Genomic DNA, 14,919 nt, shown 5'->3' on the forward strand with positions numbered 1-14,919 from the left:
TAGAGTTAATAACTGCCTCATTTTGGGGAGGTTTAGATTTTTATGTAACTATCATTAGTTTTTCCCCAAACTCTATAACAAAAATCCTAAAAAAAACCCTAAAGTTTTGACATAGTTTAAAAATCAGGAAATCTGTCAGCTTCCTTTAGATCTTAGAAAAATTGCTCTAATTTTTTCCAACACCATTTTTGAAGAGACTATTTTTCCCATTGAGTATTCTTGGCTCCACTGCCAAATATTAGTTGACTGTATTGTAAGGGCTTATTTACAGGTTCTTGATTCTGTTTCTTTGGTCTATGTTGTCTATTTTTATGCCAATACCATATTGTTTTGATTACTGTATCTTTGTAATTTAATTTGAAATCAGGAAGTATTATGCCTTCAGCTTTGTTCTTCTTTTATGAATGCTTTGGCTATTCTTCTGATCCATGATCATGGAATAACTTTCCACTTGCTTGTGCCTTCTTCAATTTTTTTCATCAAAGTCTAATAGTTTTCAGTGTACAAATCTTTTACCTCTTTGATAAAAATTTATCCCTATTTAATTGTTTTTGATGATATTATGAATGGGATTTTTTAAATTTCTTTTTCAGGTGTTTTATTTTAAGTATATGGAAACACAGCTGATTTCTACATATTGATTTTGTAGCTTGCAACTTCACTAAATTTCCTCATTAATTCTAACAGTTGTGTGTGTGCGTGTAGTCTTTAGTATTTTCTATATATAAAAGATCATATCATCAGCAAAAAAGATAATTTTTCTTCTTTCTTTCCAACCTGAATGCCTATTTTTTGGGTGGTCTGGTTGCTTCAGCTAGAATTTCCAGTAGTATGTTGAACAGGAGTGGTAAGAATAGGCACTGAAGCACAGTGGTGCAGGCCAGTGACAGAAGACAGGGCCGGGCCGGATCAGGGCCCACAAGCACATGTGGGGACCCTGGCTGTTAGAGTGCTGTCCCATGTCCATACAATCTCCTCCAGGCATGTGCATTACAGTGTATGTTAATGACAGGTGTCAGGCTGGCGATGTGCAAGTACATGGCTGGATGCGCTAGCCCCAAAAGTACTCCCAAAAGTAGGAGTCAACTGCAGGGGTGTAGGCTGTCATTTTGCAGCAGGGCAGCTGTTGAGGCCTGGGCTGGCTGTCGCTGTGGTTTCCAGGCTCTAGTTGGGGGGTGGCATCGGGGAATGCAAATGCCTGGAGGACAAAAGCTAATGAAAACTGCAGAGGGTTCTCCATGGCAGCAGTGCTGGCTATTAGTTTCTTCAGTAGTAAAATCTGCTGTGTTAGTCTGCAGAACAGGTCACTATAAACCACGGTCTCTCCGAATGTCTGGCTGCTATTGGTAACCCCTGCTTTTCTTCCTTGTCCCTAGCTGTATCTGTAGTTTCTGTATGTCTTAGTTTTCTGGGTCTGGAAGAGGTGAAACCTAAACAGGACTTTGGTGCTCCCAGAGTCTGGGGAAGCTAGATGCTTACCCTGCTTCTCCTTTCCTGGTAAGAGGGAGCTCTTACTAGCTGGAAAATTGCCTCTTAGCACTGAGCAATACTAGCTTGGGGGATGGGATGGTGCTTGCAAAATGAGACTGTCTTTTTTCTCTTTAAGTGCAGTTATTCTCTTTTTTTTTTTTTTTTCATTCCTCTATGTTGCTAAAGTGGGTGTCAGAGCTCTCTCACAGCTGTTTTTGTTTGTGGATATCTAATTGGTAATCTCTTAAAGGATGGAGGCTGGGGTCTCAATCCAGTCTATCCATTCTGCCGTTCTGATACATCTCTTTCCCATTATCCATATTACTCCCTCACCTCTCTTATCTGTTCATTCATTCATTCATCCATTGAACAAATATCCTAGAAAGCTATGTGCCAGGCAGTATTAGGGATACTGTAGTTCTTTCGATGAAAAGGAGATAATGTCTCTGACGCTATAGAGCTAAAGTTCTAATGAAAGAAATGTAACATTAAAAAATGTAGTAGGATATGAAATTGGAAATTGCTACTGAGACACTATTTAAAATAGATAAGACATTCCAAAGTGAAGTAAAAAAAAATCATTATTAAAGTTTTTAGAGAGTTGAAAGTTTTTTTTTAATTTAATTAATTTGTTTATTTGAAAGAGAGAATGCACAAGAGAGAGTAGGAGCAGGGGTGGGGGGAAGGGAAGAGGAAGAGGGAGAAGCAGGCTCCTACCTGAGCAAGGAGCCCCACGACCCCGCCATCATGACCTGAGCCAAAGGCAGATGTTCAACCAACTGAACTATGCAGGCATTCCAAGGGTTGAAAGTTTTTGCATGATCCCTCACTGCTCAGGAAGTAATCAGACTTTGTAAAGACTGGAAAGAACTTTGCGAAAAATTATTATGAAATGATATTAAGTTTATTTTTTTTAAATATAAGGTAGTCCGTAAAAGATCTCTCTTTGTTTTCCTGATATTTGGGCAGAGAGCTGAAGTGAAAGAATCAGCTATAAGTATATGTGCAAGCAAGACTATTCAAGCGGGAAGAACCAAAGCACAAGGGCCTGAAGAGAAGAGAATGCTTACTGTGTTTTAAGAATAGCAAGGAAGACTGTAAGTATGGGAGTGACTAGGGGAGGGTGGAGGAAGACTAGATGGAGTTGAAATTGGGGAGGGAATTGATGGTGTCCTGAGCGGGAGTGGTGTCACTGGATGTGCTAAGAACTGGAGAAATTCTGGACATGACTGATGGTGGAGCACAGAATTTCCTGATAGCCTGCGTGTGCATGGAATATAACGTTAAGAAAGGAATCAAAGATGATTTCAAAATTTTAGGCTAAGCAATTGGAAACGAGGGTGGGTCCTTTACTTAGATGGGAGAGAGAAGCAGAGTATTTTCAAAAAGTTGGCTTTGGGGGCCCCTTGGTGGCTCAGTGGGTTACGCCTCTGCCTTTGGCTCAGATCATGATCCCAGGGTCCTGAGATCAAGCCCCACATTGGGCTTTCTGCTCAGCAGGGACCCTGCTTCCACCTTTTGCTCTCTCTCTGCCTGCCTCTCTGACTACTTGTAATCTCTACCTGTCAAATATATAAATAAAATCTTAAAAAAAAGTTGGCTTTGAAAATACTTTAAAGTATTTTCAAAAGTTGCCTTTGGAAATGTTAAACTGTGAGAGTCTTATCATCTATATGGATGGAAATGTTCAACAGGCAGTTTTATATAAGAATCTACAGTACAAGTGGTATGTTAGGGCTGGTGATAAAAGCTAGAGCGTCATCATAGTATACTTGGTATTTAAAATCATGGGTCATTAAGTCTTTGTAGGGTGTAGCTGCTTGAGTTTGGTGAGCTCTATCTTCTGACTCATTTCACCTTCTAAAACAAATAGAGTTTCTCTCTCTCAAGTTAGCTTGCCCTTGACATCTCAGTAAACTCATGTCTATATTCCTTGCACACCAGACTTTCCCTCTGAATATATCACCTTATGTCTGATGAGGACTGATTTCAGGATGAATCCTCACTTACATTCAGAGGACACAAAAACATTCTTCCTGTCTCTTGCTGCAAAAGGAAGCTTGACTTATCAAAAATCCATTATCAGTAAACTCACTCAGAACACAAATAAGGCCTCCACCCAACTCTTGTCCTCTTTTATATATAGCTTGACCTCTTGATAATTCTTATGAGCCATAGTGTTCTTAAAATATGCTTCCTTGCGTAGGATAAGGTGAGATTTCAAGCCAAATCTGTACCCACAACTGGTAACGTTTCTTCCCAGAATGGTAGGCTGTCAGAGTAGGTAAACCCTCACTACAGTCTCCACATTAGAACAAAGCAAATTCTCTGTTATTTCTTCTCAACATTCTCTTTGTTATTGTGAATTTATGGCTCTTACGGCTCTTGTATTTCCTCATCATCATTTTAGTAGGATTTCTAGATAGAGTAGAAATAAATGAATGTGTTCAAGTTGCCATATTTAACAGGCCAAATAATTTTACATAGTAAAAATTCATGGGGGCACCTGGGTGGCTTCGTGGGTTAAGCCTCTGCCTTTGGCTCAGGTTGTAATCCCGGGGTTTTGGAATCAAGCTCCGCATTGAGCTCTCTGCTCAGCAGGGAGCCTGCTTCCTCTGCTCTCTCTCTGCCTGTCTCTCTGCCTATTTATGATCTCTGTCTTTCAAATAAATAAATAAAATCTTTTAAAAAAATTCATAAAATTTTTTCCATAAAATGTTTCTGTGTTATAGGATGTTTCTAGTACATATACAAATGTACATCGTCCAGGTTACCTTGCTTAACAGCAAAATAAGTTTCTTGAAATGATGAAAAAAAAAGGCTTTAAAAATTACTTAGTGCTTAGTGTTGGTAGTCTAACAGCACCTTGACATTTCACTATAGCTTTGTAATTCACTAGAATATTGTGAGTATTATTGGGTTATATTAACAAATGTTTATATCTACATTAGAAATAAGATTATTAAATTTTCAGAAAACCTCGAGTCATCAAATTCTGTTAAATCGATTACCTCTTGGGACACCTGGGTGGTCAGTTGGTTAAGTGTCTGCCTTTATTTTAGCTCAGGTCATGATCTGGGGTCCTGGAATCAAGCCCTGAGTCAGATTCTCCCTCTCCCTCAGTCCCTCTACCCTGCTTGTGCTCTCTCTCGGCTCTCTGTCTCTCTCTCTCAAGCAAATAAATAAAATCTTTAAAAAATATAGATTATCTATTTCAATTCAAATTTTATTTTAGGATCTCGATATCTTTAAAACACATTTATCTAATGCTTATATTCCATATCAACAGGAAAATACCTGGGAAATGAAAGAATCTGATCAATTTTATTGTTGAGAGACATATCAATAAATTTGAAAACTGCCACTAAAATATTAAATATTACAGAACACAGCTATTGAAATCTAGCCTAGAAAACAGATTTCAAAAGTAATAAAGGGATTAAAAATAATAATAAAGGGATAAATACAGGCATGTGAAGAATTTAGACTATTACAATTTTACTTACATAATGCAAATATTATATGCCAAGATTAAAGGAACATCAACAAAACTGCTATCTTTATGTGGATAAATAATTGAGAAACTGAAAGATATCCCCAAACACATATTTTTAAAAACTCTTATTTATTTATTTGAGAGAGAGAGAGAGAGTGAGAGAGTGAGAAAGAGCAGGAGTGGGTGAGGGGCAGAGGGAGAAGCAGAGTCCTGTTGAGCAGGGAGCCCGATGTAGGGCTCCATCTCAGGATTTGATCCCAGAACTTGGTCCTGGGACTCCAGGATCATAACCTGAGCCAAAGGCAGACACTTAACCAACTAAGCCACCCAGGTGCCCCAAACATAGATTCTTAGAACTGTATGGAATCATTCAAGGTGGTATGTAGCATCTTGTCTAATTATATGCATACATGTCTCCCTTACATGTTACATGTCTTTCTCACTGATTTTGAGCCGAATATAGTAGTCTTGTCTTACCAATTTTATTGTTTACTGATCTTAGCATAGCATGTAGCAAAGTACCTTGCACATGGCAGATATATATATGTTTGATTAGTAGATGGCTAGTGAGTAATTTTATGGAAATGATCAGTGACTCTGAAAGAAGAAACCAAGTGCATTTGCTCAACTACCTTCTTTTTGATTTTTAGTCTTAGCCTATGTGTGGGATGTATGCATTTTTCTCTCTGGTTTCTTCTGTGGGTGTGGCCTGTTATCTTATAGCTATACAAGTGACTGGGCAGGTAAAGGCAAATTTAGTGATGTAATATTAGCAAGCCTGTTATGACATATATATGTTACATCTTCAGTTAACATTTTTTTTCCCTAAAGATTTTATTTTTAAGGAATCTTTACACCCAACATGGATTTGAACTCACAACCCAGAGATGCTCCACCAACTGAACTAGCCAGGCGCTCCTTTCAATTAACCTTCTAATGAAGTGGATGTTTATGCCTAGCTATCTGACTCCTATGTTTACCTCTCAGTTCTGATCTTGGGTGGGAAAGCGGGGAGCTATTTATTGGGCCCCGTGTACTATCAACATTTAAAAAGGCATTCTATTTATAAAATGAAACATTTAAGATATGTTTCCTGGGGATCCTGGGTGGCTCAGCTGGTGAAGCATTTGATTCGTTTGGGCTCAAGTCATCATCTCAGGGTTGAGACTGAGCCCCACATTGGGTCCTGCACTGGGCATGGAGCCTGCTAAAGCTTCTCTCTTTCCCTCTCCTTCTGCCCCTTCTCCCCCACCTCTGCTCACTCTCATGTGGTATGTTTCTAAAACAAATTGGAAAAATAAATAAATAAACTGAAATTATATACATTACTAAAAATCAAACAGTATAGTACGGCTTATAACAAAAAGCAAGCCCTTCTGCCTCATTGCTGCCCCAACTCCATCGCACTTCAACTTCTTAGAGGCAACCATGCTCAAATGTTTGCTTTTAATTATCTTGATAGTTTTCTGATTAGTTCAATATAATACCGCTATGTCATTTTTTTTAGCAACTTATCAACTTTAGAGATAGTCCATTGGCTTCTTTCTTCTACGGTGCCTGAGGATTTAACATACTTATACTTTCTGTACTAAGATCTTGTTAGGTCTAGCATTATAGATACTAATATCACAATTGTGGTAGAAGAAATTTTCACATGTAATTGTGAAAGGTACATGTGTACGTATTGACAAGTACATAATCATGCCTTTAAGATTATAGGCAATAAATACTGAGTGAATATATACATTTTAGGTTAAAATTTTTCCACTTAAAATGTGAATATTTCTGAGTATTGAACATTCACAGGAAGCATTGTTTTTTATTTTTTAAAGATTTTATTTATTTATTTGAGAGAGAGCAGGGGGAGAAGAGAAGTGACAAGCAGACTCCACGCTGAGTGTAGAACCTGACACAGGGCCCCACCCTCAACCTGATCCCATGATCTGATCCCACCACCCTGAGATCACCACCTAAGCTGGAAACCAAGAGTTGGTTGCTCACCTGACTGAGCCATCCATGTGCCCCATGAAACATTTTCAAAATGGTTGACATTAATAACATATGGCTGCATCATAATTTTTCCAATTTCTTTAAAATACAAATAACCTGTCTGTAAACATCCTTATAATAAATCCATTTTTGGAGTAGATTCCTAGAAATGGAGCTACTGAATCAAAAGTTCTTGATACATATTGCCAGTTTCCTTTCCAAGAGTTTGCCTATTTGTACAACTAATAAAAGAGATTACTATAAAGGAATACTATAGAAGAGTATTCATTTTGTTGCATTTCATTCAATGCTAAACATGTACATGCTCTAAAACTATGCTAATTTTATAAATTTAAAATGGTTACCTTGTTTTAGTTTGCATCTTTTTTAAAAAATATTGCCAGTGTGGCTGAAGATTACTTCTTGTGTCCTATTATTAATTATTACATAACATTCTCACTTCTTAATTTTAATATTTCACTAGATCACTAATTTGAATTTTCTAATATTCAGAGAAGTACTTTATAAATTACTTCCTGGTTTTAATATTATTGGCTATTCTTTACACTCTAAAAAATATCCCATGGGAAAGCAATGTTAAGTATTAACAATCTTATTAAAAGTTTACAGTGATATAACATTTAGCTGCATGGCTAGTTATATTAATTTTGCATTTCATTATATACAGTGGGTCATGGAATTTCAGTAAAACTTTTTGTTATTGAGATTTGTGTAATAGTCATTGCATATTACTGCCATCTTTAGGTAAGACGGTTTTTATGCGTTAGAAAGCCACTGACAACGTTTATTATGCTTATTGTATTTGATGCTTTATGAGCATTGTTTTAATCTTGCTCTTTCCCATGGTTTTTCCATTTACTTTTTTTTCATTTGAGTGGGATGGTGTGGTGTGTGATGTGTGTATTTTGTGTAATTTGAAAAGGAATCCCTGTAGTAAACTATGCTTAGGAGAGGTAAGCAGAGGAGACAGCAATCCTTTCCACTGTATTACCAACAAAATTCACATGGTAGCAACTGATAAGCTCAGTCTGTGTCAATTGCCTATGTCTGTCTGGGGTTGAGAAAGGGAGCATCTTCCTTACGTGATTCAGAAATGAGAGACACATAAAACAAATATAGTGTTATATGTCAATTATACATCAATTTTAAAAAGAGGAAAAAATTTTTAAAAAATGAGAGGCTATTTCCCCCAAATTTGTGACAAGGTAGAGAATCCTATAGTAAAGAAAAAAAGTGCAATTACCTTATTTTTTGCTAAAAAATTTTTAGTGGAGCCATTGTCTGCAGGATAAAGTTTTATTCTTGTGATATACTATATAATCTTGGTTTCTAATATTCTAAATGACTATATGTTTTTGAGAATTAACTACCCAAAGATTCTTCAAACTTGTTTCCCTATTGAGTTCTAGTATACTTGGCCTAATCAGGGAGTGCATGAGCCTTGAAATTAGTTACTAGTTCAAGTCAATTAGTATTTTTTCCTGGTGGGTTGGAGGGAATCCTGGACAAATTAATATCACTTTATAGGCATTCTTTTCAGTACACTATATAAACACACCAATTAAACATTACTTGAATTATTCAGAATAGTGTTTGATAAAACAAAAAGCACCTTAGCTCATTGTTATTCATTATTATATAACCATAAATAGTACTATGTAGTAATAAGTTACTTTTTTTTTTTTAAAGATTTTATTTATTTATTTATTTATTTGACAGAGAGAAACCACAAGTACACTGAGAGGCAGGCAGAGAGAGAGAGAAGGAAGCAGGCTCCCCGCCGAGCAGAGAGCCCGACGTGGGGCTCGATCCCAGGACCCTGAGACCACGACCCGAGCCGAAGGCAGCGGCCCAACCCACTGAGCCACCCAGGCGCCCCGTAATAAGTTACATTTCACTTGGTTTTGAGTATCATTCTTTCTTTTAGGATTATGTATTTGTTTGCAAGAAATGCTTCTATTGGGGCGCCTGGGTGGCTCAGTGGGTTAAGCCTCTGCCTTCAGCTCAGGTCATGATCCCAGGGTCCTGGGATTGAGTCCCACATCGGGCTCTCTGCTCAGTGGAGAGCCTGCTTCCCCCTGCCTCTCTGCCTACTTGTGATCTCTCTCTGTATGTCAAATAAAAAAAAAATGCTTCTATTGACAGAATGGTATCAGACACCACTGGCTGACCTTATTTTCATTCCATTGGCTTAATATTTCTTGGTTTTGAACATGTCTAGGAATATGAAATTATATGCTGAGCACTAAAGCCAATAAAGGCAAAGGAATGATATGAATAACCTATGAATGATATAATTCACTATTAGTTTAGCATACTCTAATTTTTAAAAATTGGTAGTTACAGGTATGTCAGAAGATGAGAGATCATGTCAAAGGTGAAAGTTTACAACCAATAGGTAGAATTTGACTAGTTGAATAAGTACAAAAATATTTAGTCAGTCATTCATTTGTGGGAGTTTAAATTGTGTTCTTGTAGAGCAGTATTCATGGATGATCAATTTCTTTCCCAGAATATATGGTGCTTCTTGCCACAGTGGTGGGTTTTTGACTTGCTCATCTTCAAATCCACATTCCTACTATGCCTTTCTATTCTATAAAAGTTGTTATATTATCAATGATGTTTTTAGACTCCTTTGCAGCTTGTTCTTGTTGTGCATTAGTTTCTGCAAATTAAGTGTACTTGAATAATTTGGAAGGTAACCCAAATGTTTTATGTCTTTTCTTGGTTGTGTGTATGTTGGTAAACATTATCATGGAAATGTAACATTTTCTGTAGTAGCATTTCACAATCTTATCTCCAGTTTCCTATGGTGTTTGAAACAATTTCAGTGGAGATGGTGGCTGTATTTCAGCGCCCAGTAAATGGCTCTGTGGGATTTAATGGGCATTTGTGCTGATCATAATGGCTTCCAGACTTGGGTCTTCTATCCTTGAATTTGGCTGTTGCTCTGTGTTCACAAATGAATAGTTCCATGGTAGCTCAGAAGTAGTATTTTTACTGCAGGATCAGTTGTGTAGTGCTCTAAGAATAATTTCTGGAGTCTCAGTAATTACTGAGTAATAACTCAGTAATTAACTGTCTAATAACTCAGTAATTACTGCCTTCCTAGTAATTTTGTAAATTCCTAAATACCTGTACTTCTTAAAATACCTAGAGTTGTTTCCTGACCTGAATTGTGCCTGATTTAGCCCTTTACTAAAAATGTGTACAACTTGGGAAGTCAGGATAGTATTACCACAGGGATGTGTGGCAGATACTGCTAGCTATCCACCAATATCCATTCTTTCTTCTCTTAGTAATTGAAGCCCTTAGTTTTTCTTAGTGAGTCAAAGACTTCACTTCTTATCTCTGCTGCAGCCACCAGTGTTCATATAACTGCATCTTAGCTAATGAGATGTAAACAGAAGTGATGTATGTCACTTTCTGGTGATGCTTTTGACCATTTCTTTTCTCTATTGGCTGAGAAACAGATGTAGTCATGGAAGGTGGAAAAGCCACCTTGGACCCAAAGATGAAAAATTCTTGATGATGACAAAGCTGCCCTACCAATCTGGGATTTACTACATTTGGATGGCAATATAAGAGATAAATAAGCTCCTTTCTTGCTTAAACAACTTTATTTTTGCTCCTCCCCCCTTTCTTTTACAGTGGCTTATATTGTAACCTAAACTAATATGGGATGTATATGGACTCTGAAATCTGAAGTCAAGTCTGAAAATGACCATATGTTACTCTATTAACAGGTATTATTCCTATGAACATATGCCATAGATTTATAGGAAGGACTTAGAGTAGCTCATCTATAATTCTTATGTAGAAAAACTTTGGCTGTGGGCTGGTAATATGCTTTCAAAACACAGAGTTGGGTAGAGTATTTAAAAACTGTGTTAAATCAAATCTTCAAAAGCAAATGTTCAGTTATACTTGAGAGTGAATGTATTATAACCCTTCCCTCAAAGAGAGCTTCTTGTCTTACTCACATACTGTTAAAAGAATTGGTAGAATTGGACCATAGCTCAGAGACAAAGTCAGAATATTTTTTAGGCCAAATTAGGTCGGATCAGTACATGAACCCTGTATATAAGGAAAAATAGATAACCATACTAATTCAAATTATTTATCCAGATATTAGAGCATACCTTCAATGTTAAACACTTATATTTTGGGTAAATGGCCAAAGGCAACATGAGACTTCTGGAAGAATTTTTCATCAAGAAGACTTTGGTTTTTATATCACATGACAATATCTCTCTGGGGAAAAAGCAAAGTTCACTTTGAAATGGGAAATCCCAGATATAAAGAAGGCTTTAATAGCAATGTTAGAGATTTATATCATTTCTTTCTGATTATTGTCTAGGAAAAAAGAGCCAATTTCAAAACTTTAAACATTTGAAATGATTTATTCTTTTATTAGATTATGTAAGATGGACCTGACCAAGTTCTATGAAAACATTCAATTCAAAGCTGTAGAAATGGGCAACAACAATTTCCCCAAATTTAAGGCCTTTGTTAGACTTACATTTGTTGTCTCATTGCAAGTCCATGAGTCCCAAGCACCTTTTACGCTCACAGTATAGTTTTTGTTTTTAGTCAAAGCAAACATGTAAAAACCACGTTTTAGGTAATTGACCTTGCTCCTGTGGCCATGCATGTTTGGAACAAAACTCAGTGCCTTGTCAAAAGTCCATGGACATAAGGAAGACCAGCAGTTTATGCCATCATCAGAAACCCATCCTATTAGGAACAGTATGCATTGGAGAATGGCATAGTATCTAATTGACGCAGTCAATTAGATTCTGTAGCTGATAGCATTCCTCTGGAAACGGACTCCAGGAATCTGACCTTTGTATGTAGATGTATTAGTGTGTGTTCTTGGAGACAGTATCTGGTAGAACTCTGAGAAGTAAAGTTAGGAATAAGAAGTTCAACTGTCATGCCCTTGCAACAAAGGCTTCAGGAATCACATGAGGATTTCTGAAACTGGGATGCTTCAGAGTTGTTCCAATTGAGGCAAAAAGGATGGCTGATTAGGTAACACATTGACCAGTCATCAGACATGAGCCTTCCTCAGGGAGGTAGCATGACTTTGAGCGTGATCGCTTCCTTATTCCATGGCAATTCCTCAAGAGGGATTCAGTTGTAAAATATCTGCAGCCAACACTCCAGGGATATGCAGGAATAAGTGCTTTGTCCTGAAGGGATATGGCTGTGCATCCAGGCATCCTGTATAGTGTCTTAGGGAGTTATTTATTTATTTATTTTAAATTCAAGTTAGTTAACATACAGTGCATCACTGGTTTCAGGAGCAGAATCCAGTAATTCATCACCCACATATAATTACCAGTGCTCATTCCAACAAATGCCCTCCTTAATGACCATCACCCATTTAGTCCATTCCCCCATCTACCTCCCCTCCTTCAACCCTCAATTTGTTCTCTGTAATTAAGGGTCTCTTATGGCTTGTGTTAGGGAGTTTTGAATGAAGGTGGCATCGAGAAAAGATGACAAAGAAAGAGACAAATTGAATCATGAAAATGATAGGGTTATTATAATATGAACAACAAGGTAATTAGGTTGCTATAACACTTTTGGGCTATCTTGAGGGGTTTTTGTATCTTTAACAATGATAAATGATATTTCAGTTCTTCATAAACACTAACTTTGGTGAGGCAATTTTTTCTGTTTCTTATAATCTGAAAAAGCAAACCTAAAAAGTAGATCTTAGGTATTCAACTTTGAAGTGCATCTTACAGAGAGATTAAGAATTTTGCTTAAAGTTAAAAATTTTATCTTCCTGTTGAATTAAATAGTATTCTAAAAATTATGAAGTGGCATGCTATGCCCCTAACATATTTTTTTCTTAAGTTTTACTTTTGTTGACACAAATATAACCTCAACAGCTTTCTTTTGGATGATATTGATCTGTTTTATCATCCGCCACCTTTTTGGTCCTAATTTTTCTGTTCTTAGGATTTTGATAAATAGCATATAGCTGGTTATCTTATTTATTATTTATTTGAGAGAGAGAAAGTGTAAGTGGAGGAAGGGGCAGAGGGAGAGAAACAAAAGCAGACTCCCCGCTGAGCAGGGAGCCTACTGTTCAATCCCTGGACACTTGACAGAGCCACCCAGGTTCCCCTATAGTTGGTTATTTTAATATCCAGTCTGACCATTCCTATAAGAGAAGGGCTGAGTTTATTTAAATTTGCCAGTATTTTGGATCTTTTCTATCAGGTATCTTTGTATATTTTAATATTTCCCCTTTTTTAATGCTTTTCTTTCTTGACTTTTTTTTCTTTTAGTTGATTGGGACTTTTTACTTTTCTTTCCTTATTTCATTTTTCCTTCCATTTTTTAAATTTAAATTCTTTATTTCTAATTTTGTAATGGTTACATTTTAAATACAAGAATTACAGAATACTTCAACCTACCATGACTTCCTACTTTACATGATTGTTTATTTAGTGCTATGTGTTTTACCTTCACAAATTAGAATATTATAGGTTATTATTATTTTATACAAACAATATTTGTTGAGATTTACTTAATGTATTACCACCCTCACTTGCTATTTGGCCATCTTCTTTTCTTGCATCTCAGGTATTCTATTAAGGTTGTTTTTCTTTTTACTAAGTTTTATCCTTTAGAACGGTGGTTCTCAATCTCTGTTGTTCAAATCACCCCTGCTTCCCAAGAAGGCATTTTATAAATACATTGGGACATGTTTGCTATCACAATGATTAGATGGCAGTTACTGTCATTTGTAGTGTGAGCTAGAGATGTTGAACATCTTGAATTACACACAGGACAATCTCCCACAGAAAAGAATTGTTCTACTTCCTATATGACCTTCAGTGATCCTGCAGGACATTCAAGTAAATGAAAAAGTTCTTAGAAAGTATTTGGGTATAGGCAGGAATTCAATTTTATATAAAAAATATTTGGCAGGAGAGCCTGGGTGGCTCAGGTGCTTGGGCAGCTGCCTTTGGCTCAGGTCATGATCTCAGGGTCCTGGGGTTGAACCCTGCATCAGGCTCCGTGCTCAGCAGAGCCTGGGCTTCTCCCTCTCCCTCTGCCTGCTGCTCTGCCTACTCATGCTCTCTCTCTCTGTCAAATAATAAATAAAATCTTAAAATAAATTTGGCAGTTTTAACACACTGAATTTTCCAGGAATGCAAAAACTATGTGAATTAAGGAAGGAGTATTATTTTATTTTGTTCTGAATTTTAACAAATAGCTTACTATTTTAGAAAAATCTCATCATCAACGGCTATGTTAATCTTGATGTTTGAGGTGCCAATACAACTCATCTGTATTAATCTCTATATATAGCTGTCACATTGCTGGTGATTCGGTGCATGTGCACACACATGCATACACATATATTGGACTTTTTTTAGGTTCACCCACAAATAAGGTTACAAGTGTGCCTACTCTGGTAGTATTTTTTTTTTTAAATGTATTAGTGAGACAATCAAGATAAAGCATACTTTTTACCAAGAAACATGCTGCCACCGTTGGCAAGGACATATTATACTTTTACTCTTGGAAATAACAGCGTGGACATCAAGGGAATCACTGATTTTGGCTATCATGAGAACTGACTCAGATGTTATTGGACCAGAAGTGCAAAATTTAAGATGGGTAAGGGAGAATTCATTGACATTAAACCACTCATCAGTGACTTGGAACTAATCCATAGACACCAGTTGGGTTGGCTCCTTACTTGGATGTGACCATGGTCTGAGGATTTATCTAGATTGGAAACTGGATGATGGTCTATGATTATCCACTGCTGCTTCCTGCACAGGTTCCTCATATACAATATCTCATGGTGTCACCATGGAATCCAATTGCGTCCTGCTACTTTTAAGATTAATCTCTAACCCAGAAATGTGCCAAATATGACCCTTTCAGTTGTGGACTACTTGCTTCTCAGG

This window comes from Mustela putorius, unplaced genomic scaffold (assembly GCF_011764305.1).
Source record: "Mustela putorius furo isolate JIRA1106 unplaced genomic scaffold, ASM1176430v1.1 tig00003863_pilon_pilon_pilon, whole genome shotgun sequence".
Taxonomy (NCBI): Eukaryota; Metazoa; Chordata; class Mammalia; order Carnivora; family Mustelidae; genus Mustela; species Mustela putorius.